The sequence below is a fragment of the Hyla sarda genome, chromosome 2 (assembly GCF_029499605.1).
Source record: "Hyla sarda isolate aHylSar1 chromosome 2, aHylSar1.hap1, whole genome shotgun sequence".
NCBI lineage: Eukaryota > Metazoa > Chordata > Amphibia > Anura > Hylidae > Hyla > Hyla sarda.
The window spans coordinates 290,933,308-290,955,148 of record NC_079190.1 but is presented as its reverse complement, the minus strand read 5'-3'; the positions used below and the strand labels follow the sequence as shown (position 1 = coordinate 290,955,148).

The 21,841-nt window shown below is 48.4% G+C and overlaps 1 protein-coding gene across 2 annotated transcripts in view; it reads right to left on the bottom strand.

Moving 5' to 3' along the window:
- Positions 1-21,841, bottom strand: part of LOC130356235 (KN motif and ankyrin repeat domain-containing protein 1-like) — a 230,228-nt gene that overhangs the window by 207,118 nt on the left and 1,269 nt on the right. The window contains exon 1 of one of the 2 annotated variants that reach the window (XM_056557451.1): positions 8,652-8,713. The exons of the other annotated variant lie outside the window; for it this stretch is intronic. The gene's annotated coding sequence lies outside the window, so the exon portion shown is untranslated. Of the gene's footprint in view, positions 1-8,651; positions 8,714-21,841 lie in introns of those variants that run through there. 2 annotated transcript variants of the gene reach the window in all.

Here is a 21,841-nt window from a genome sequence, read left to right as displayed (position 1 = left end):
GATAGGCCTTTTTTAAAGGTCGCGCAGAGGGCCTCATTATTCCAGGATAATTCTGAAGCAAGAGTACGGAATTGTACGGCATACTCGCCAACGGAAGAATTACCCTGGACCAGGTTCAACAGGGCAGTCTCAGCAGAAGAGGCTCGGGCAGGTTCCTCAAAGACACTTCGGATTTCCGAGAAGAAGGAGTGTACAGAGGCAGTGACGGGGTCATTGCGGTCCCAGAGCGGTGTGGCCCAAGACAGGGCTTTTCCAGACAGAAGGCTGACTACGAAAGCCACCTTAGACCTTTCCGTGGGAAACAGGTCCGACATCATCTCCAGATGCAGGGAACATTGGGAAAGAAAGCCACGGCAAAACTTAGAGTCCCCATCAAATTTATCCGGCAAGGATAGGCGTAGACCAGGAGCGGCCACTCGCTGCGGAGGAGGTGCAGGAGCTGGCGGAGGAGATGACTGCTGAAGCTGTGGTAGTAACTGCTGTAGCATAACGGTCAGTTGAGACAGCTGTTGGCCTTGTTGCGCTATCTGTTGTGACTGCTGGGCGACCACCGTGGTAAGGTCAGCGACAACTGGCAGAGGAACTTCAGCGGGATCCATGGCCGGATCTACTGTCACGATGCCGGCTGGCAGGTAGTGGATCCTCTGTGCCAGAGAGGGATTGGCGTGGACCGTGCTAGTGGATCGGTTCTAAGTCACTACTGGTATTCACCAGAGCCCGCCGCAAAGCGGGATGGTCTTGCTGCGGCGGTAGTGACCAGGTCGTATCCACTAGCAACGGCTCACCTCTCTGGCTGCTGAAGATAGGCGCGGTACAAGGGAGTAGACAGAAGCAAGGTCGGACGTAGCAGAAGGTCGGGGCAGGCAGCAAGGATCGTAGTCAGGGGCAACGGCAGGAGGTCTGGAACACAGGCTAGGAACACACAAGGAAACGCTTTCACTGGCACAATGGCAACAAGATCCGGCAAGGAAGTGCAGGGGAAGTGAGGTGATATAGGGAAGTGCACAGGTGAAGACACTAATTGGAATCACTGCGCCAATCAGCGGCGCAGTGGCCCTTTAAATCGCAAAGACCCGGCGCGCGCGCGCCCTAGGGAGCGGGGCCGCGCGCGCCGGGACAGGACCGAGGGAGAGCGAGTCAGGTACGGGAGCCGGGGTGCGCATCGCGAGCGGGCGCTACCCGCATCGCGAATCGCATCCCGGCTGGAAGCGGAATCGCAGCGCCCCGGGTCAGTGGATCTGACCGGAGCGCTGCAGCGGGGAGAGTGTAGCGAGCGCTCCGGGGAGGAGCGGGGACCCGGAGCGCTCGGCGTAACAGTGGACATTGTACCTGCAGAGAGATCTAGGTCTGCTAATCTTTTAGTGAAGTGGGAACAAGAAGCATTGGCGAGTTCTTTTAGATTTATGAATTTATTGTTGGAGGAAGAAAGAATTACTTTGTAAAGAACTGATAAACGTCTTAAAGAACTTATTGAGGAGATCACTAAGGTGAAGTCGGGCGCTGAGTTTGTGAGGAGAGAGGCATTTCTTGAGTCCTCAGTAGACAAGTTTTATAATTCCCTTAAAATACGTAAGCACAAACAGTTTGTCCGTGATCTGGTGGAATTTAGAGAAAAAAGAGCATTTAATTTTCAGGAGAAAACTAAATCAGAGGAATTGGGTACAGAGGCATCTACCTCAGATTTGGAATCTACTGATTCCGAACGAAGAGGGGATTCTACTTATCAACCAGGTACAAACTCTAATAGACGTAACAGAGGCAGAGGAAGAGGACGTGGAAGGGGGAGATGGACTCACCAAAAATGAAAAAGAGAAAACAAGCATGGAGTCCCCAACACTCCATCATCCTCTGGGTCCTCTGCCTCAGCAGCATCTTTTTTAAAGGAGAACCCCTATGGCCTACAGGACAGAGTAGATGTAGTGGGGACACCGAAAACCAAATCATAAACTTGTCATCTAGAAACCTTACACCCTCAGAGACCGCAGTACTGTCCAAGGGTTTAGGGTATGTACCCACCACCCAATTTAAAACGTTTGATTGGATCAAAGATGTAAATCTTTTCATTCGTAAATTAAAATGGAAAAAAAATGTCAAACACAGTGATAGGGAAAAATGCCTTGAACTAGGGATCAATGAAGATGACCTATCTAATGTGAGAGTACTCACTGATTTGCTAACTGAAGGGGAAGGAGTAACCGGTCAGGGTCCTTTTACGGACCTTAAAATCAAGAGCACACGGGTATCCCCTCCTATGGATATTCCACACTTGGATGTCATTTTAGATCTGGTCCCTTCAGAGTTTGAAAAAATTCCCCCTAAAAATTCTAGTTTGAAGACTAACTTGTCTGATAATGAAGTAAGGGCTCTACGGGATCTTGAACAGTATTACGATCAAACCCTCTGATAAGGGGGGGGGGGGGGAATTTGTTGCTTATGGACACCTCGCAGTATAGATAGGTGGTCCAGTCCCTCCTCAGAGATCGAGAAACCTATCGAATTTTACTTAGGGATCCCACCAGTATGTTCTGTGAAAAATTGGAACAACTATTGATTCTTGGTTTGGAACAGCTTCTTATTTCACACAATGAGTTTAAATTGATGTATCCTACTGACCCCCTGATACCAACGTTTTATGCTCTACCCAAAGTACACAAAGGGCTGTCCCCATTAAAGGGACGGCCCATTGTGTCGGGGGTAGACTCTATTACTCAGAACGTGGGAATTTACTTCGACTGCATTCTGAGGGCCCACGTGTCTTCCCTTCCCTCTCATATTAGGGACACCAGTGATCTCTTAGGTAAGATTGATGGAATACAGTTGGAATCTAATATGTTTCTAGCATCTATTGATATAGAGGCTTTATACAGCTCAATTCGCCATCAAGATAGCTTGAGAACAGTCTCTTACTTCCTACAGGCTAGAAGGATTCAGTTCCGGGCACACAATGAGTACGTCATCCTCCTGCTAGATTTTTTGTTACACCATAATTATTTTTTGTTTGACTCAATGTACTACCACCAGCTCAGGGGAACAGCGATGGGGAGCCCAGTGGCTCCCTCTTACGCTAATTTAACCCTGGGCTGGTGGGAGAGTACTATTGTTTTTTCAGAGGAGGAGAGCAGGTGGAACCCACATATCATCTATTGGGGGAGATATATTGATGACGTGCTCATTGTGTGGTCTGGAACTGAAGAACTCTTTAGGGGGTTTGTTAACCATCTAAATGTGAACCCCCTCGGTTTACGTTTCACTTATGAAATCGATGCCAATAAACTACCCTTTCTTGATGTCTTGATCACTAGAGGTGAAGGGGGTTACTTGGAAACAACTACATATAGAAAGTCAACGGCTACGAATAGCCTGCTCCGTTGGGATAGCTACCATCCATCTCCCCTGAAAAGGGGTATCCCAACGGGGCAGTATTTAAGACTTCGCCGGAACTGTTCCTCCCAGCACTCCTTTAGACATCAAGCCAGGGAATTAAGGGAAAGATTTACCGAAAGAGGGTATCCGAGGGAAACCTTAACCAAAGCCTATCAGAGGGCACTTGTGGCAGATAGAGGAGAATTACTCAGCCCCAAGCCAAAGGAGATGCCTAGCAACCAAGTGTGGTTGATTGGCACCTTCAACAATCAGGTGGGACGGGTGCAGGCTATCTTACGTAAGTACTGGCCCATCCTACTTTATGATGAGGATCTGATTGATGTCATAACTCAATATCCCTCTATCACATTTAGAAAGGGGAGATCGTTACGTGATAGACTTGTAAGAAGTCACTTTGTAGGGGTAAAGAACGAAGGCACGTGGCTTGATAGGCGCCCCTTAGGCACCTTCCGTTGCGGAAGGTGCAGGGCATGTGCAAATATACAGCAAACTAAAAAGTTTGCTAGTGTTGTAATACAGAGGACTTACATCATGCGAAATTTCGCAAACTGTGAGACGGAGGGCGTTGTTTATCTCTGTACCTGCACGTGTCCGACACAATATGTGGGCAAAACTAAACATGCCTTTAAGAAACGTGTAAGAGAACACGTATGTGATATACAGAACAAAAGGGATACTCCCTTAGCTAAGCATGTTTTGGAGAAGCATGGGGGCAATATAAGTGAGATTTCTTTTCGTTATTGAAGTTGTTCATAAATCGCCCAGAAAAAGCAAGTGGGATAGGAGAATCCTGCAAAAAGAATCTGAATGGATTCACAGACTTAAAACAGTGGCCCCTTTGGGCATTAATGAAAGACTAACTTTTAGTTGTTTCATTTAGGTAAGCCTCTTATAGGTGATTTTCAGTGCTGTGCTCCATCTTCTTTAGTGTTAGCGGCCCTTGTAATTTCATGAAGAGTTGGTGAGGGGATAGGGTTGATTGCGGGCCCTGTCTAATCACTTACCATATAGGAGATAGGAACCCTAAATATGTGAGTTGTCCTATGAATGCACTCTATAGAGTGGAAAAAATTGGGCATTGTCCTAATCGTAGTGTATCCCAAACTGGACCTACGTATATATTTATGTTTTGTTACAGTTTTTCGAATATGTATAAGAACTGATGGCTAACGTGATGCATAATGCATTAATATTTTTAATACATTTTTGATGGGCTAATATGGTATGGGGATTAATGGGGATATATTTGTATGTTATATGTGACTTTGACAGCTGCCTTCATGGTATAGTGAGGCCCTTTAGTGTGACTCGATGAAGAGGACACATTGATCTATTCTGGCATAATCTCTTTTACTAATCAATCTGGACTAATTTTTCATTTATATGCCTTTTTTTCTTCTTAAATCTGCCCTTATAATTCCTATAGCTCAACTATTATGTACCTCCAGGGATGTATATGGGAAATTAGCCTCTATTTTTTGGTTGTATTATACATCTTTTATACCATGTTATGTTTAACTGAGGTGGAACGCATTGATGTCGGCGTGGAACGCATTGGGTGAGCGCGGGTTCACACTTACCATCTATGCGCTTCCCAGTGCTGGAACGCATATGGGAACGAGGGGTGGAACTCATCACGTGACCTCGCGCAGAGACCGGAAGCTGAGTTAACTTAAGGTTTCTATGACACGCAAGCCTCCGGTCTCCCTGGTTTCCTGATACGTACGGCCTCTTGGTCTTCTGACATGCATGGCCGGAAGTGACGTATTCGGCGTCCAACTCAGCAGGTGTTGATTGTGTCCAATGGAGGGCATTATTTATATCACAGTTAGCCGCCGTACTAGCACTACATCCCTCTACACCAGGAGCGGTGATCATGTGCAGTGGTGGTCGCTGGGACAAGGTGAGCTTAATTCTAATATGGCATATTGTATGTATGTTTATAGAGGTTTTTTCATGTAGCTTTCTGATTTCTAGCTTATGTGACAGTCAGCAGTGGGACCTATTATGGAGGAGACTGTCCTTTGGGCGCAGCCATTTGGGACTATATATTGCTAGTGTCCGTGCTGAGTAAGTTATATGAACTGTTTGTATCTGATAAAGCATATACTGTCCCTCCCTTCATCTGATACATGTATGTGTGTTTATATATAGAGTACTGTTATTAGCTCTTGATCATATGATGTATATGGTGGATACCTTAATCAAGGAGGAGAGTCACATTACATGAAATGTTCCTTGACCTCTTGTGTATTTCTGTGCAAGTAAGTAAGTGGTGATCTATTATGGTATTATTTTATTGGTCATTTAACTTCTGGGCTATTATATGGTACCCGTATTGTTACTTTATAGTGATCGCCCTGTTTTCCAGCCTCGGCCTTTAGCTGGATTGTAGTATATATATCCATATGCGTCTATAGTATAATATTGGCATCCCTGGAAAATACACTTCTTGATTGGGCATTCTTTTATTATTTTCTAATATATGGATACTTATATTCTTATAATCTGATAAAATTATCTATGGTCCCCCTCCTTCTTTTGTACAGTATATCCTATATGTCCATGAGGTCGGCTATACAAAGAAACATACCTCTATCATTATGACTATGTTGGAACGATGATGAAGGTATTTAGAAACTATCTATGGGGTATTGATGTCACTGGGGTTGGGATTATAGATCTCCCTTCCCCAAATATTATATCCACTTTATTTAAAGTGTCACCTGTGGCCCTATATACATACTCCTCTTGCTTCTATGTCACTGTTATTGTCATTGTTATGTATATGTGCTTTGTTTGTAGCTATATTCATGTGCTTTATTTGTTGCCTGCTTTTGCTGTTTGCTTTTTTGTTTTCTTTTTTAGGTCTAAAAACACGTCACGGCAGTTTTCATCGATATTAGCAGAGCCGAGTATTGTCTATTGCATTACTACGTATATTTTCTATGTCTTTATGTATACCTTTGTCCTGAAGCGACCATAATAATTGCTTATGTACCCCTGATGAATCGTATTTAGTTAGGGGGAAACGCGTCGGGTGAGGCATGTAATACTGGGGATTGTCCCTACCATTATCGCACTTTGTGAACCATTTGTTACTTACTGTTTTTATGGGGATTTGTGCACTGTATGTTGTAACATGTTATTTTGTAATAAAAGGAATATATTTTAGCTATTGGAAAGTTTGATTTGGTATCAATTTATGTGAGCAGGTAAAGCACTAAAAATGTAGCCGACAATAATAAAAATGTAGTGTGTGCGTGTTTTTCACTTTTTTTAAAACATTTTTTAGGTAGTACTACTACTCCCAGCATGGAACACACTCTTCCATGATGGGAGTAGTAGTTACCTGTACTAATTGACAGATCGCCGGGGTCCCTTGCGATTCTCTTGTATAATGTATAGATGCGGTGGCCGCTCTTCTATGGTCCCCTGCACTCACGTATATATACACCTATTCATATTTCCCGCAGAGAGCTGTGATTGGCCAGATGGTTCCAGCCAATCACAGCTCTCTGTGAGAAATAGGAATATGTGTATATATACGGCTGTGCAGGGGACCAAAGGAGAGCTGCCGCCTACAGGAGCATCACGCGGGTGTCAGGAGTGATACCCGCAGTGATCTTTCCTTTACTACAATTACTACTACTCCCAACATGGAGTACACTCTGCTCCATACTGGGAGCTGTAGTACCTGCATTAATAGACAGATCGCAGTGGGTGTCAGAAGTTGCACTCGCTGCGATATGTCTATTAATGCAGGTACTACAGCTCCCAGCATGGAGCAGAGTGTGCTCCATGTTGGGAGTATTAGTACCTGCAGTAAGTGACAGATCCCAGCAGATGTCACTTCTCCTGACACCCGCTGCGATCGTCCTTATGTGAATGTCGGGATCAGCTGTTCTCAAGGCTACAGTGCCGGGAGAACAGCTGATGCTGAGCCGAAGGTATACATCGTATATCTACTGCCCAGCAAGAACTTACAGTGAGCCTGCAATGTGTATACAGTATACACATTGCTGGCTCACTTAACCCCTTGCTGAGCTGTGCGCTATGCGCAAGCTCAACGAGGAAAGAGTTAACTTACACTGCTGGGCAGTGTAGGTTAACCCTTTGGGCGGTATACACTATATACAGCTATCTATAGATAGCTGTATATAGTGTATACAGAAGACAAAGTCCGCTTACTTCCCTCAAATACCGGGCAGGTCCTTGTAGCTCCGCCCCCTAGTGATGACGTCATTGGGGGCGGAGCTACAGAAGGAAACAAGGCTAGTTAATCTGAAGCTCTGTTCACATTGTCCATTTTGTATAATGTGAACAGACCCTTCTGGCAGTGTCTACCCAGACAGGGAGACTCCAGCTGTTGCTAAACTACAACTACCAGCACAGGGGTGCCGGAAAGAGCCAGTACCAACAGGCCCGGAGCCTCAAAAATGGTGCTCCTGGACCTAGGCGGTAACAGGCTGGCGTTATTTAGGCTGGGGAGGGCCAGTAACAATGGTCCTTGCCCACCCTGGTAACATCAGGCTGTTGCTGTTTGGTTGGTATTGTGCTGAGAATGAAAATACGGGGAACCCTATACGTTTTTTTTTTTATTTAAATAAATAAAAAAACGCATAGGGTTCCCCGTATTTTCATTCTCAGCACAATACCAACCAAACAGCAACAGCCTGACGTTACCAGGGTGGGCAAGGACCATTGTTACTGGCCCTCCCCAGCCTAAATAACGCCAGCCTGTTATCGCCTAGGCCCAGGAGTGCCATTTTTGACGCTCCGGTCCTGTTGGTAAAATAAGTAGATAACTAATACCGATAAAGCAAGTCCTTCCATATAAAAGTAAGAAAGAGCTGCTGGGAGCTGTAAATCACTGTCTATGTAGAGGTCAGGAGCTTCTTCAGGGTCCTGTACAGTACACACAGTGTCCTAAAAATTAAGTAACATGGAGCCACCCTTGCCTGGTGTCCAAAGGAGCAGCTAACCCTGGCACAGGTAAATAGTACAGAACATGTAATACCTCCCTGTACTGTAGGGGGCACTACCAGACAGCCGGTCAGTGCACGCACTTCATGACTAGGGTATCATCCACCTGCGCTGTGACCCTTCTTTCTACCTTATTACCCCCCAAAAAAAGACACAGACCACGTACTTTTGGTATGAAGGCCACAGGGGGGGGTTTACTTTTGTTTTCCCCATCCTGCCCTCCCACAATAGGCGGGGCAGGACGGGGAAACGACGGGGACCGGCGCCGAAGATCCACTTACCGATCCGGGCGGGCGACGGAGGCTGCGGGTGACGGAGATCGGCGGGCGGCGATGATGTGCAGCTGGATCCGACAGAAGCCAGTGAGTTGCCTAGCAACATCTGGAGGGTACAGTTTGAGACCATTATACAGTGGTCTCTAACTGTAGCCGTCCGGATGTTGCAAAACTACAACTCCCAGCATGCCCAGACAGCTGTTTGGGCATGCTGGAATATGTAGTTTTGCAACAGCTGGAGGGCTACAGTTCGAGACCACTATATAGTGGTCCCTAAACTGTAGCCCTCCAGATCTTGCAAAACTACAACTCCTAGCATGCCCAAACAACTGTTTGCTGTCAGGGCATGCTGGGAATTGTAGTTTTGCAACAGCTGGAGGACCACAGTTTGGAGATCACTTTGCAGTATTCTCTAAAACTGTAGCCCTCCAGATGTTGCAAAACTGCAAATCCCAGCATGTCCAAACAGCAATCAGCTGTCTCGGCATGCTGGGAGTTGTAGTTGCGTACCTTCAGCTATTGCATAACTACATCTCCCAGTATGTCCTTCGGCGATCAGTAGATGCTGGGAGTTGTAGTTTTGCAACAGCTGGAGGCACACTGGTTAGAAAATACTGAGTTAGGTAACAGAACCTAACTGAAGGTTTTCCAACCAGTGTGTCTCCAGCTGTTGCAAAAGTACAACTCCCAGCATGCACGGTCTGTCAGTAAATGCGGGGAGTTATAGTTTTGAAACAGCTGGACATTTGCCCCCCCCCCATGTGAACGTACAGGGTACATTCACACGGGCAGGCTTACAGTAAGTTTCCTGCTTCAAGTTTGGGCTGCGGCAAATTTTTCGCCGCAGCTCAAACTTCTAGCGAGAAACTCACAGTAACACGTCAGTGTGAATGTACCCTAAAAACACTACACTACACTAACACATAATAAAGGGTAAAACACAACATATACACCCCCGTACACTGTCCCCCGCTCTCTCACTTCGGAGCCCTGTCGTATTTCAAGAAAACAGTTTAGGGCCACATATGGGGTATCTCCGTACTCGGGAGAAATTGCACTACAAATTTTGGGGGGCTTTTTATCCTTTTACCCCTTATGAAAAGGAAAAGTTGGGGCTACACCAGCTTGTTAGTGTAAAAAAATAAAACATTTTACACTAACATGCTGGTGTTGCCCTTTACTTTTTATTTTCACAAGCGTTAAAAGAAAAAAAAGACCCCCAAAATTTGTAACGCAATTTCTCCTGAGTACAGAAATACCCCATATGTGGGCGTAAAATGCTCTGCGGGCGCACAACAAGGCTCAGGAGTGAGAGCGCACCATGTACATTTGAGGCCTAAATTGGTGATTTGTACAGGGGTGGCTGATTTTACAGCGGTTCTGACATAAACGCAAAAAAATAAATACCCACATGTGATCCCATTTTGGAAACTACACCCCTCACGTAATGTAATAAGGGGTACAGTGAGCATTTACGCCCCACAGGTGTCTGACAGATTTTTGGAACAGTGGTCCGTGAAAATGAAAAATTGTATTTTTCATTTGCACAGCCCACTGTTCCAAAGATCTGTCAAACGCCAGTGGGGTGTAAATACTCACTGCACCCCTTATTAAATTCTGTGAGGGGTGTAGTTTCCAAAATAGGGTCACATGTGGGGGTTCCACTGTTCTGGCACCACGGGGGGCTTTGTAAACGCACATGGCCCCTGACTTCCATTACAAACAATTTTTTTCCCAAAAGCTCAATGGCGCTCCTTCTCTTCTGAGCATTGTAGTGCGCCAGCAGAGCACTTGACGTCCACACATGGGGTATTTCCATACTCAGAAGAGATGGGGTTACAAATTTTGGGGGGTCTTTTCTGCTATTAACCCTTGCAAAAATGTGAAATTTGGGGGGAAACACACATTTTAGTGAAAATTTTTTTTTTTTTTTTACATATGCAAAAGTCGTGAAACACCTGTGGGGTATTAAGGCTCACTTAATTCCTTGTTACATTCCTCAAGGGGTCTAGTTTCCAAAATGGTATGGCATGTGTTTTATTTTTTTTTTTGCTGTTCTGGCACAATAGGGTCTTCCTAAATGCAACATGCCCCCCAAAAACCATTTCAGAAAAACGTACTCTCCAAAATCCCTTTGTCACTCCTCTACTGCGCCCGCCGAATAATTTACATAGACATATGAGGTATGTGCTTACTCGAGAGAAATTGTGCTACAAATATAAGTATACATTTTCTCCTTTTACCCCTTGTAAAAATTAAAAAATTGGGTCTACAAGAACATGCGAGTGTAAAAAATGAAGATTGTGAATTTTCTCCTTCACTTTGCTGCTATTCCTGTGAAACACCTAAAGGGTTAAAACGCTGACTGAATTTCATTTTGAATACTTTGGGGGGTGCAGTTTTTATAATGGGGTCATTTGTGAGGTATTTCTAATATGAAGACCCTTCAAATCCACTTCAAACCTGAACTGGTCCCTGAAAAATAGTGAGTTTGAAAATTTTGTGAAAAATTGGAAAACTGCTGCTGAACTTTGAAGCTCTCTGGTGTCTTCCAAAACTAAAAACTCGTCAATTTTATGATGCAAACATAAAGTAGACATATTGTATATGTGAATCAAAATTTTTTTTTATTTTGAATATCCATTTTCCTTACAAGCAGAGAGCTTCAAAGTTAGAAAAATGCAAAATTTACAAATTTTTCATCAAATTTGGGGATTTTTCACCAAGAAACGATGCAAGTTACCACAAAAATTTACCACTATGTTAAAGTAGTATATGTCACGAAAAAACAATCTCGGAATCAGAATGATAACTAAAAGCATTCCAGAGTTATTAATGTTTAAAGTGACAGTGGTCAGATGTGCAAAAAACGCTCTGGTCCTAAGGTGTAAAATGGCCTGGTCCTTAAGGGGTTAATACCCAAATATTAATTAACCTTTAAATAACATTTAACATAATCAGGTAACATTACCTGACCACACATATCCATATAAAAACTAGTGCAAATACACTTTAACTCCACTCTACCACCTAGCCAGATGGAGGACTTGGAGGCATCCCAAATTTTTCTTGGGTCTCCTACTTTGCCCTGGGTCGGCCCCTTTAGGCCTCTACCGCAGGGATTCACCACACGAGGCTGGGTACCGCCCCCAGCCTCACCATCCCATTCAGTGCCAACTCTCTCCAATTGTCTCCAAGTCCCCCTCTAGCTCCTGCCGCTGCGACATCTCAAGATATACCCCACCGATGATCTCGACATCAGGGCGGGCGGGCAACTTTCTCCCTCGATGTTTCCTCAGCCAGTGGTCACCACACCACTGGCCCCAATATTTATAAACTACCCTAACTCTCCACCCCCTGTCCCCCACCTGCCCTCTCTGAACTTTCCCTGACCCTGGACGCTCCAGAGCTGTCCCCTGTCATGGACCCCCTCCCCTCCCATATTGTCCGGTCCGGGGTTGTCTTGACTAGGGTATCATCCACCTACGCTGTGACCCTTCTTTCTACCTATTCCACCCCAAAAAAAGACACGGACCACTTACTTTTGGTATAAAGGCCACAGCGGCCATTTTATTCAAAACATCATAACTTAATACCCAAATATTAATTAACCTTTAAATAACATTTAACATAATCAGATAACATTACCTGACCACACATATCCATATAAAAAACTAGTGCAAATATACTTTAACTCGACTCTACCACCTAGCCAGTTGGAGGACTTGGAGGCATCCCAAATTTTTCTCGGGTCTCCTACTTTGCCCTGGGTCGTCCCTTCCCTTAACCCCAGGGCACCACATTCAGAGACCCCCGCCCCTTTGGGCCTCTACCACAGGGATTCACCACACAAGGCTGGGTACCGCCCCCAGCCTCACCATCCCATTCAGTGCCAACTCTCTCCAATTGTCTCCAAGTCCCCCTCTAGCTCCTGCCACCAACGGCCTCTTGTGACTCCTTACAAGCGGCCGTTCACCCACAACTGAACCGCCTTCTCCAACACATCCCGTATTTCCCATGCCCAAAGATCCGTCCCAATGGGATTCAAATGGACCCCATCTGGCCCCAAAAATTCGGAAGAGGCCACCTCCAGTTCCTTGTGCCTGACCACCAGGCCCCTGTTCCTGGCAACAAAACGGCTGACAACTCTATTAACTTTTGCCCGCGCCCTGTTCAGGCTAGCCACCGACCTTACCCGCTTCAACTTACGTCTGGCCACAATGTCCGACCATATGATAAAAATCCCCGGAAACGACGTCCAGATCCTCAACAGATCCAACTTGATGTCCCTCATCAAGGACCTGGCCGTCCTGCCCCCAAGTTCGTTGCCCCCCACGTGAAGGACTAAAACATCGGGGGCCCTATCAAGGTCGACATATTTCTGAAAAAACGGAAGAAACCCCCCCCCCCCCCACAGCAACCCACCTTGTCCCAGCCACCTCACCTGTGCCGCCTCCCTGGAAAACCCCAAATGCCGCCCATCAGGGCGCACCGCTGCCCTCGCTGCTCCCCTCACCACATATGAGTGTCCCAGGATCCATATCAGGCACGGCGCAGCACCTGAAAAACATAAACAAAAAAAACCCCTTACAGCAAACAAACCCACCGAAATTACATCAAACGAGGACGCACATATAAACGAAATCTGTCAGATTCCCACCGACCTATCCGTCGTATAGCATCTGGTCCCAGCCCCCACCTTGCAGCCTCAGTAGCTGCCCCAATCCTGAACGAATGGGAACTAAAGTGCCCAATACCCCTACCCAGCTTTTCCAAGGCCAACTGAAAAACCCGGATAAACTGAAATCGAGATAAAAATTCCCCACTTTCGTGCATCAGCAATGGCCCCCCCATTGCAGGGCGAATAGCCACGTACGCCCTAAAACAAGCCACCGGGCACATACCCGACCCAACTAACGGCGCCAATCGCACCACAAAACCTCGACCCAACTGATCTGTCTTTGAGCGCCGGACCACACATGCTAAATTAACCCAGTCATCCGTCACATCGGAAAACAACAACCCCCCCACCGAGACCTCACTCGGAACCACCAATTCCGACACCCGAAACGCTCCAAAAAACGCTAACGAAAAAGCAAGACGAAACAGAACCAGCTCAAAATTCGAAAGACACACCCGGGACAAAACTCCTCCCAACTCCACTAACAAAGAAAAGACACCGGCCTCCTGGAATCCCTAACCTGCAGACCCCTCCGAAACCCCCTAGCCGCCTTTCTAACCAAAAATGATTTAGTAGAGTCCGGCATCCCCCGCACCTGAAATCAAAACGCCAAAGCCGACAGACGCCGGCTAAGTCCGGACCCGGACACCACAGACTGCAACACACCCATACCTGCCACCAGCTTCTCCCACTCTTTCCAGCACTTACAATAGCCAGCCCAGGTGGTCACACAGACCGACCGCCTGACAAGCCCAAAAGCTGCCGTTAAACCACTCTCCACAGCTCCTCCGGACATGCGATCCCTTCGACCTCTGCTTCCGGTGCCAACTCCCGAAATCGACCCAACTGGAAACGAGAAAAGAAGTAAGCTATTTAGTTCTGAACCCCAGGGACATGCAAAGCAACAAACTGCGCATTAAGACGCAACCCCCTCAACACCAGCTGCCTCAACAAACGCACAACCGGCGGCGAATTCGCTGTCTGTGCATTAATTGCTTGCACCACCCCCAGATTATCGCACCGAAAGCACACCTTCCTGTCCCGGAGCCTATCCCCCCAAATCTCAGCCGCCACCAGAATAGGAAATAGTTCCAATAGTGACAAGTTCCTCACCAGCCCTACCGACCTCCACTCATCCGGCCATGCACCCACGCACCATTCCCCCTGCCAATACGCTCCAAACCCATGGCTCCCCTACGCATCTGTAAACAACTCCAGATCCCAATTAGACACTTGCCCCCCCCCATGATGACCGACCTCCCATTGTAGACCTCCAAAAATTTGTCGGCTCGCAGTTCAGCAGTCAAGCGAACATAATGACGCGGCCTGATCACCCCCGCGGTTGCTGCCGCCAACCTGCGGCAAAAAACTCGCCCCATTGGCATAATGCGACAGGCAAAATTAAGCCTGCCCAACAGTGACTGTAGGCCCCTAAGCTGCAACTTCCGCGCCCCAGCCGCCGACGCCACCAACACCTTCAATTCGCTCAGTTTGTCCTCAGGCCGTCACTCCATGGCCACCGTGTCTATTACCAAGCTCAAAAACTTCAACTGAGTGGATGGCCCCTCCGTCTTGTCGGGCGCCAAGGGCACCCCAAAGCCGGCCGCCACCCTCTCCATTGTCTGCAATAACACCGAACACAATGCCGAACCACCCAGACCCACAAACAAAAAATTATCCAGGTAATGCAGCACCGAGACAACTTGAGACTCTGCCCGCACTACCCATTCCAGAAACCTGCTGAAATACTCAAACAGGGCGCACGACACCGAGCACCCCATAGGTAAACATTTATCCACAAAATACTCCCCCTCCCAACAACACCCCAACAATACAAGCTATCCGGGTGCACCGGCAAAAGGTGAAACGCCGCCTCAATATCCGTCTTATCTAAGAGCGGGGCGCTTCCGTATTTCCGAACCCAAGTCAGCGCCGCATCAAAAGAGGTATAAGTCACTGCGCACACCTTCGGATCAATCCCGTCATTCACCGAGCCTCCCACCGGATGGGAAATGAGCCGGAATCTATTCGGCTCCTTCTTCGGAACTAGCCCCAAAGGGGACACCCGCAAATCCAGCAAAGGAACCTCCGGAAATGGGCCCGCCATGCGGCCCAGAGACACCTCCTTCAACAACTTCTCCCTAACCACCTCCGGGTGCCGCAGAGCCAACACCAAATTCCTAACCTCCCCCTGCGGTTTAACATTGGCACATGGGATACGAAAGCCTAACTCAAACCCCTCCCTCAACAATCGGGCATCCCTTCTATTTGGGTACTTGTCTAAACACGGCCCCATCCTTGCCACTCTCACTGGTGTTGCCCCCCTTGTGCTCAACCTCCGATCCCCCTCTCTTCCCCTTTTTAAAACAGCGGGACAGACTGTGAGAACCTCCGCAACCGGAGCATTCGTGCTTAAAACGACATCCCTCCCCGAATCGGCACTGGCCCTCGTTAAACTGCCAGCAACACCCTTTACCTGCCCCCGCCGGCCGACCGGACCCTGATCCGGTCGCACCGGCTCCGTCCCGAAAGGACTTGCTGCCACCCTTCATGGCCGCCATCAACCTCATCCACAGCCCAATGTTCTTATGATCCCAGCATAAGGAAGGCCTAACCGCTTTCCTCTGCCGGAACTGTTCATCATACCATAACCAAGCGGTACCCCCATAAACTCTGTACGCCTCCCCCACCGAATCCATGTAGCAAAAAAGACCTGAACAATTTTCAGGCGCTTTTTCCCCAATGACACTGGCTAAGATGGCGAAGGCGTGCAACCAATTGGAAAACGTCCGGGGTATCAATCGATACCGCCTACGCTCCTCCTCCTCCTTCTTAGACTCGTCCGGCTTCACCCTGTCTAAGTTAAATTTCTCCAGAGGCAAGAGAGAAAATATCTCCACATACTCATCCTTCCATATTTTCTCCCTGACCTCCGCCTTCAAATGAGCCCCCAGCGGCCCTTCAAAGCAGACATAAACCTCCCCCTGAGCCGAATCCGCCAATCTCACCTCGTCCCCCAGCCTAGCCGCAGGCGCCGTGACCGCCCCCGCAGTCGCACCACTCCCTGTCCCAACCTCCGCACCAACCGCTGCCGCCACCACAGCGGCCCCCCCACTCCCGCTAGATGCCTTGTCCGCCGCTGCCACACCCTGCGGACCCTGCCCCACCTCCCACACAGCAACCGGGGACCCACGGTAACATCACGCAACAGAGACTGTAGCCCCTCCCACAACCCCCTACCCCCACATTAGACAACGAAGCAGACTCACCAAGCCTCTCTGGCCCCAGGTGAACAGCGGCTGTAGCTCCCGAATCTCCACCAGCACCCGATGCTCCAGCTCCTGTAGATTCAGATGGCACGCGGCGGCCAGACACCGCTGTTGCAGCCCCACGATCATCCACTCCATCAGCAGCAACACTGCCTCCAGCTGGTGCAGGCGGCTCCACCACACTCCCAGCCACAGACAGCCTGCGTCTCCCTCCTGCCCCGACTCCTCGTGGCTCCACTCTCTTGATGACAGAGGCAAGTCTCTCTCCTGTAGCTCTCACGGCAGGGGAGGCCTGGCCCCTCCCCGTCACTGCTCAGTTCAGCTGAGCTCACATCAGACGTGCCCAGGGCTGGACCATTCCCCGCCCCCCCCCCCCGTGCTGGACCTTGGCTTCCCCCGTCATCATGGCGCCCAGACCTCCGGCCCCCAGAGTTCCTGGAGGCCTCAGCGCTACCAGAAGCCTCCTCCTGGCTCACTCCAACCATCTCCCGCATGGTTCGTGCGCCCCTCCGGGCCACCGAAGAAACATGGCGCCTCCTCCCCGACCTCCGGGTCCCCCTCGCTCTCGGAACATCAGAGCGAGGGACAGCCGTACTCTCCAGGATCACGCCGCGGCCTCCTCTCCCCGCAGCTGCGGCAGCGCTGCTCGTCTCTGCCACCCCGCCCTCAGGAGTGGGATCGGAGGATGCAGGGGCAGCAGGAGGGTCCCGCAAGGGGCTCGCATGGCAGCGGCGGGTGCGTGGAATTACCTCCGGGCTCAGACGTGAAGGGGGCCTGGATCGGCTGGCACTGGACCTGGGGGCCCGGATCCCTCTGTAGCGCTCCCGGCCTGAAGTCCCTGCAGCTGCGGCACCAGCCAGTCAGAGCCCCTCGCGATGACCTCGTCCCGGACCCGCCTCATCAGATCTTCCAGCGCAGCATCCATGGTAGGCAACTTTCTCCCTCGGTGTTTCCTCAGCCAGTGGTCACCACACCACTGGCCCCAATATTTATAAACTACCCTAACTCTCCACCCCTGTCCCCCACCTGCCCTCTCTGAACTTTCCCTGACCCCGGACGCTCCAGAGCTGTCCCCTGCCATGGACCCCCTCCCATACTGTCCGGTCCGGGGTTGTCTGTAATACAGTTGTTTTACCAGTAAAATGCTCATTCTGATTGGTCAGTTCTTCCAGCCATTGACACGTTTCACAGATCTGGACTGTCCGTACATTGTACGTTGCGTCTGGTTTCAAGTTACAATGGTCCAGAAAAGACCATTATATGTTGAAACTATTGTATGTTGAGGCCATTGTAAGTCGAGGGATCACTGTACATATTTAGAAAATATTGAAATTGTTTTAAATACATTATACATCATCATATTTTTACTTATTTTTGTATTTTTTAACTTATTTGATGGGAGTTACTTTTCTTTGTTCATAAACCCACCCAGGTTATATAAGGTACACAACCTTACTTATTACCAGGACTCGTTGGGTGATTCATAAATTTGTTGAGCTACCTGTTCTCTCACATACCATCGTATTTAATTTAGTAATTTCCCCTCACATTTTTCGTTTCTTACGTTAGATGTACAGTATTTAACATAAGGGAGTCCACTCCTCACATTTTTGTAAATATTCTATTTTATCTTTTCATGCGACAACACGAAAGAAATGACATAAGGTGGAGGAGCACAAGGTCTCCAACATCCAACAGCTCCGTGATGTTGTCATGACAGAATGGAAGAGGAATCCAGTAGCAACCTGTGAAGCTTTGGTGAATTCCATATTTAAAAGGCTTAAAATTATGGTGGGCACACAAAATATTTGTGGGGCCAATCTGGACATTTCCACTTAGAGGTGTACTGTCTGCTTTCAAAGAGACAGCAGTCGGCACAACCTGCTGCTGCAATGGTGTGTGTGGGCGGTCAAGCTGCTCTTGAAGGGTGAGATCAGTGGGTCAGTGACGGTGGTGCTCCATCTCAGTGAGGTATAGGCGAATAAACCATGTAATGAAAAGGAAAAACGAGAGGCCACTCACCAGGTCCGTGCTCCCAGATTATTCTTTTATTTTCAGTGCTTTAACCCCTTAAGGGCCCTTGACGTACGCGTACGTCATGACACCCTGGTACTTAAGGACCCATGACGTACGCGTACGTCATGGAGAATTCCGGCCCCCGCCGCACACCGGGCGGGGATCGGACCGGGATGCCTGCTGAAATCATTCAGCAGGCATCCCGTGCAAAGGCCCGGGGGGGTCATCAGACCCCCCATGTCGGCGATCGCGGCAAATCGCAAGTGAATTCACACTTGCAATTTGCGCAATTCCGGGTCATTACGGGTCTATGGTGACCCGGTGACCCGGAAGAGAAGGGGGATCGTGGGTGTCCATGACACCCACGATCCCCCTGAAGGGATAGGAGTGAGGTGGCAAGGGTGCCACCCCCCCCTATCCCTGCTATTGGTGGTCTAGACGCGACCACCAATAGCAGATCGGGGGCGGGGGGGTTAACTTTCGTTTTCCCCGTCCTACCCACCCACAATAGGTGGGGCAGGATGGGGAAACCCGACAGGAACTGGCGCCAAAGATTCACTTACCGATCCGGAGGCTGCGGGCGACGGAGATCGGCGGCGACGGAGATCGGCGGGCGGCGACGTCGTGCGGCTGGATCCTACGGAAGCTGGTGAGTTGCCTAGCAACATCTGGAGGGTACAGTCTGAGACCACTAGATAGTGGTCTCTAACTGTAGCCCTCCAGCTGTTGCAAAACTACAACTCCCAGCATGCCCAGACAGCTGTTTGGGCATGCTGGAATATGTAGTTTTGCAACAGCTGGAGGGCTACAGTTTGAGACCACTATCTAGTGGTCTCTAAACCTTATCCCTCCAGATCTTGCAAAACTACAACTCCTAGCATGCCCAAACAGCTGTTTGCTGTCTGGGCATGCTGGAATTTGTAGTTTTGCAACATCTGGAGGGTCACAGTTTGGAGATCACTTTGCAGTGGTCTCTTAAACTGTAGCCCTCCAGATGTTTCAAAACTGCAAATCCCAGCATGCCCAAACAGCTGTCTCGGCATGCTGGGAGTTGTAGTTGCGTACCTCCAGCTGTTGCATAACTATATCTCCCAGCATGCCCTTTGGTGATCAGTACATGCTGGGAGTTGTAGTTTTGCAACAGCTGGAGGCACACTGGTTGGAAAATACTGAGTTAGATAACAGAACTTAACTGAAGGTTTTCCAACCAGTGTGCCACCTATTCATATTTCCCGCAGAGCTGTGATTGGCCAGATGGTTCCAGCCAATCACAGCTCTCTGTGAGAAATAGGAATATGTATATATATATACGGCTGTGCAGGGGACCATAGGAGAGCTGCCGCCTACAGGAGCATCACGCGGGTGTCAGGAGTGATACCCGCAGTGATCTTTCCTTTACTACAAGTACTACTACTCCCAACATGGAGTACACTCTGCTCCATGCTGGGCGCTGTAGTACCTGCATTAATAGACAGATCGCAGCGGGTGTCAGAAGTTACACTCGCTGCGATATGTCTATTAATGCAGGTACTACAGCTCCCAGCATGGAGCAGAGTGTGCTCCATGTTGGGAGTATTAGTACCTGCAGTAAGGGACAGATCCCAGCGGATGTCACTTCTCCTGACACCTGCTGCGATCGTCCTTATGTGAATGTCGGGATCAGCTGTTCTCAAGGCTACAGAGCCGGGAGAACAGCTGACGCTGAGCCGTAGGTATACATTGTATATCTACTGCCCAGCAAGAACTTACAGTGAGCCTGCAATGTGTATACAGTATACACATTGCTGGCTCACTTAACCCCTTGCTGAGCTGTGCGCTATGCGCAAGCTCAGCAAGGAAAGAGTTAACTTACACTGCTGGACAGTGTAGGTTAACCCTTTGGGCGGTATACACTATATACAGCTATCTATAGATAGCTGTATATAGTGTATACAGAAGACGAAGTCCGCTTACTTCCCTCGAGTAACGGGCAGGTCCGTGTAGCTCCGCCCCTAGTGATGATGTCATTAGGGGGCGGAGCTACAGACGGGAACAAGGCTAGTTAATCTGAAGCTCTGTTCACATTGTCCTTTTTGTATAATGTGAACAGACCCTTCTGGAAGTGTCTACCCAGACAGGGAGACTCTAACTGTTGCTAAACTACAACTCCCAGCATGCCCAGACAGCCAAAGGCTGTCTGGGCATGCTGGGAGTTGTAGTTTTGCACCAATTGGTGGCTCCCTGTTTGGGTAGACATTACATCATGGGTGCTCTCCCCAGCGGACAGCGCCAAAAATGTCATAACCATTTTTTTGTGTTTTTTTTTCTTCTCGTTTCAGATCCATGTATGCAGAGGATTACTGCGGATTCGATGGATTACGGCGGATTATTTTTCTTTTCTTTTAATAAAATGGTTAACGAGGGCTGTGGTGGAGTGTTTTTTTAAATAAAATAATTTTTCCAATGTGTTGTATTTTTTTATTGAATTTTCAGGCTTAGTAGTGGAAGCTGGTCTTATTGAAGGAATTCATTACTAAGCCATGGCTTAGTGCTAGCCCCAAAAATAGCTAGCGCTAACCCCCAATTATAACCCCGGTACCCACCGCCATAGGGGTGCCAGGAATACCGGAGGCTCGGAGCATCAAAAATGGCGCTCCTGGGCCTAGGCAGTAACAGGCTGGGGAGGGCCAGTAACAATGGTCCTCGCCCATCCTGGTAACGTCAGGCTGTTGCTGTTTGGTTGGTATTGTGCTGAGAATGAAAATACGGGGAACCCTATATGTTTTTTTAATTTTTTTTTATTTAAATAAATTAAAAAAAAAAAACGCATAGGGTTCCCCGTATTTTCATTCTCAGCACAATATCAACCAAACAGCAACAGCCTGACGTTACCAGGGTGGGCGAGGACCATTGTTACTGGCCCTCCCCAGCCTAAATAACGCCAGCCTGTTACTGCCTAGGCCCAGGAGCGCCATTTTTGACGCTCCGGGCTTGTTGGTACCGGCTCTTCCCGGCACCCCTGTGGCGGTGGGTACCGGGGTAATAATTGGGGGTTAGCGCTAGCTGTTTTTAGGCTAACGCTAAGCCCTGGCTTAGTAATGAATTCCGTCAATAAGACCAGCTTTCACTACTAAGCCTGAAAATTCAATAAAAAAAAACACAACACATTGGAAAAATTATTTTATTTTAAAAAAACACTCCCCTACAGCCCTCGCTAACCATTTTATTAAAAGAAAAAAAAATAATAATCT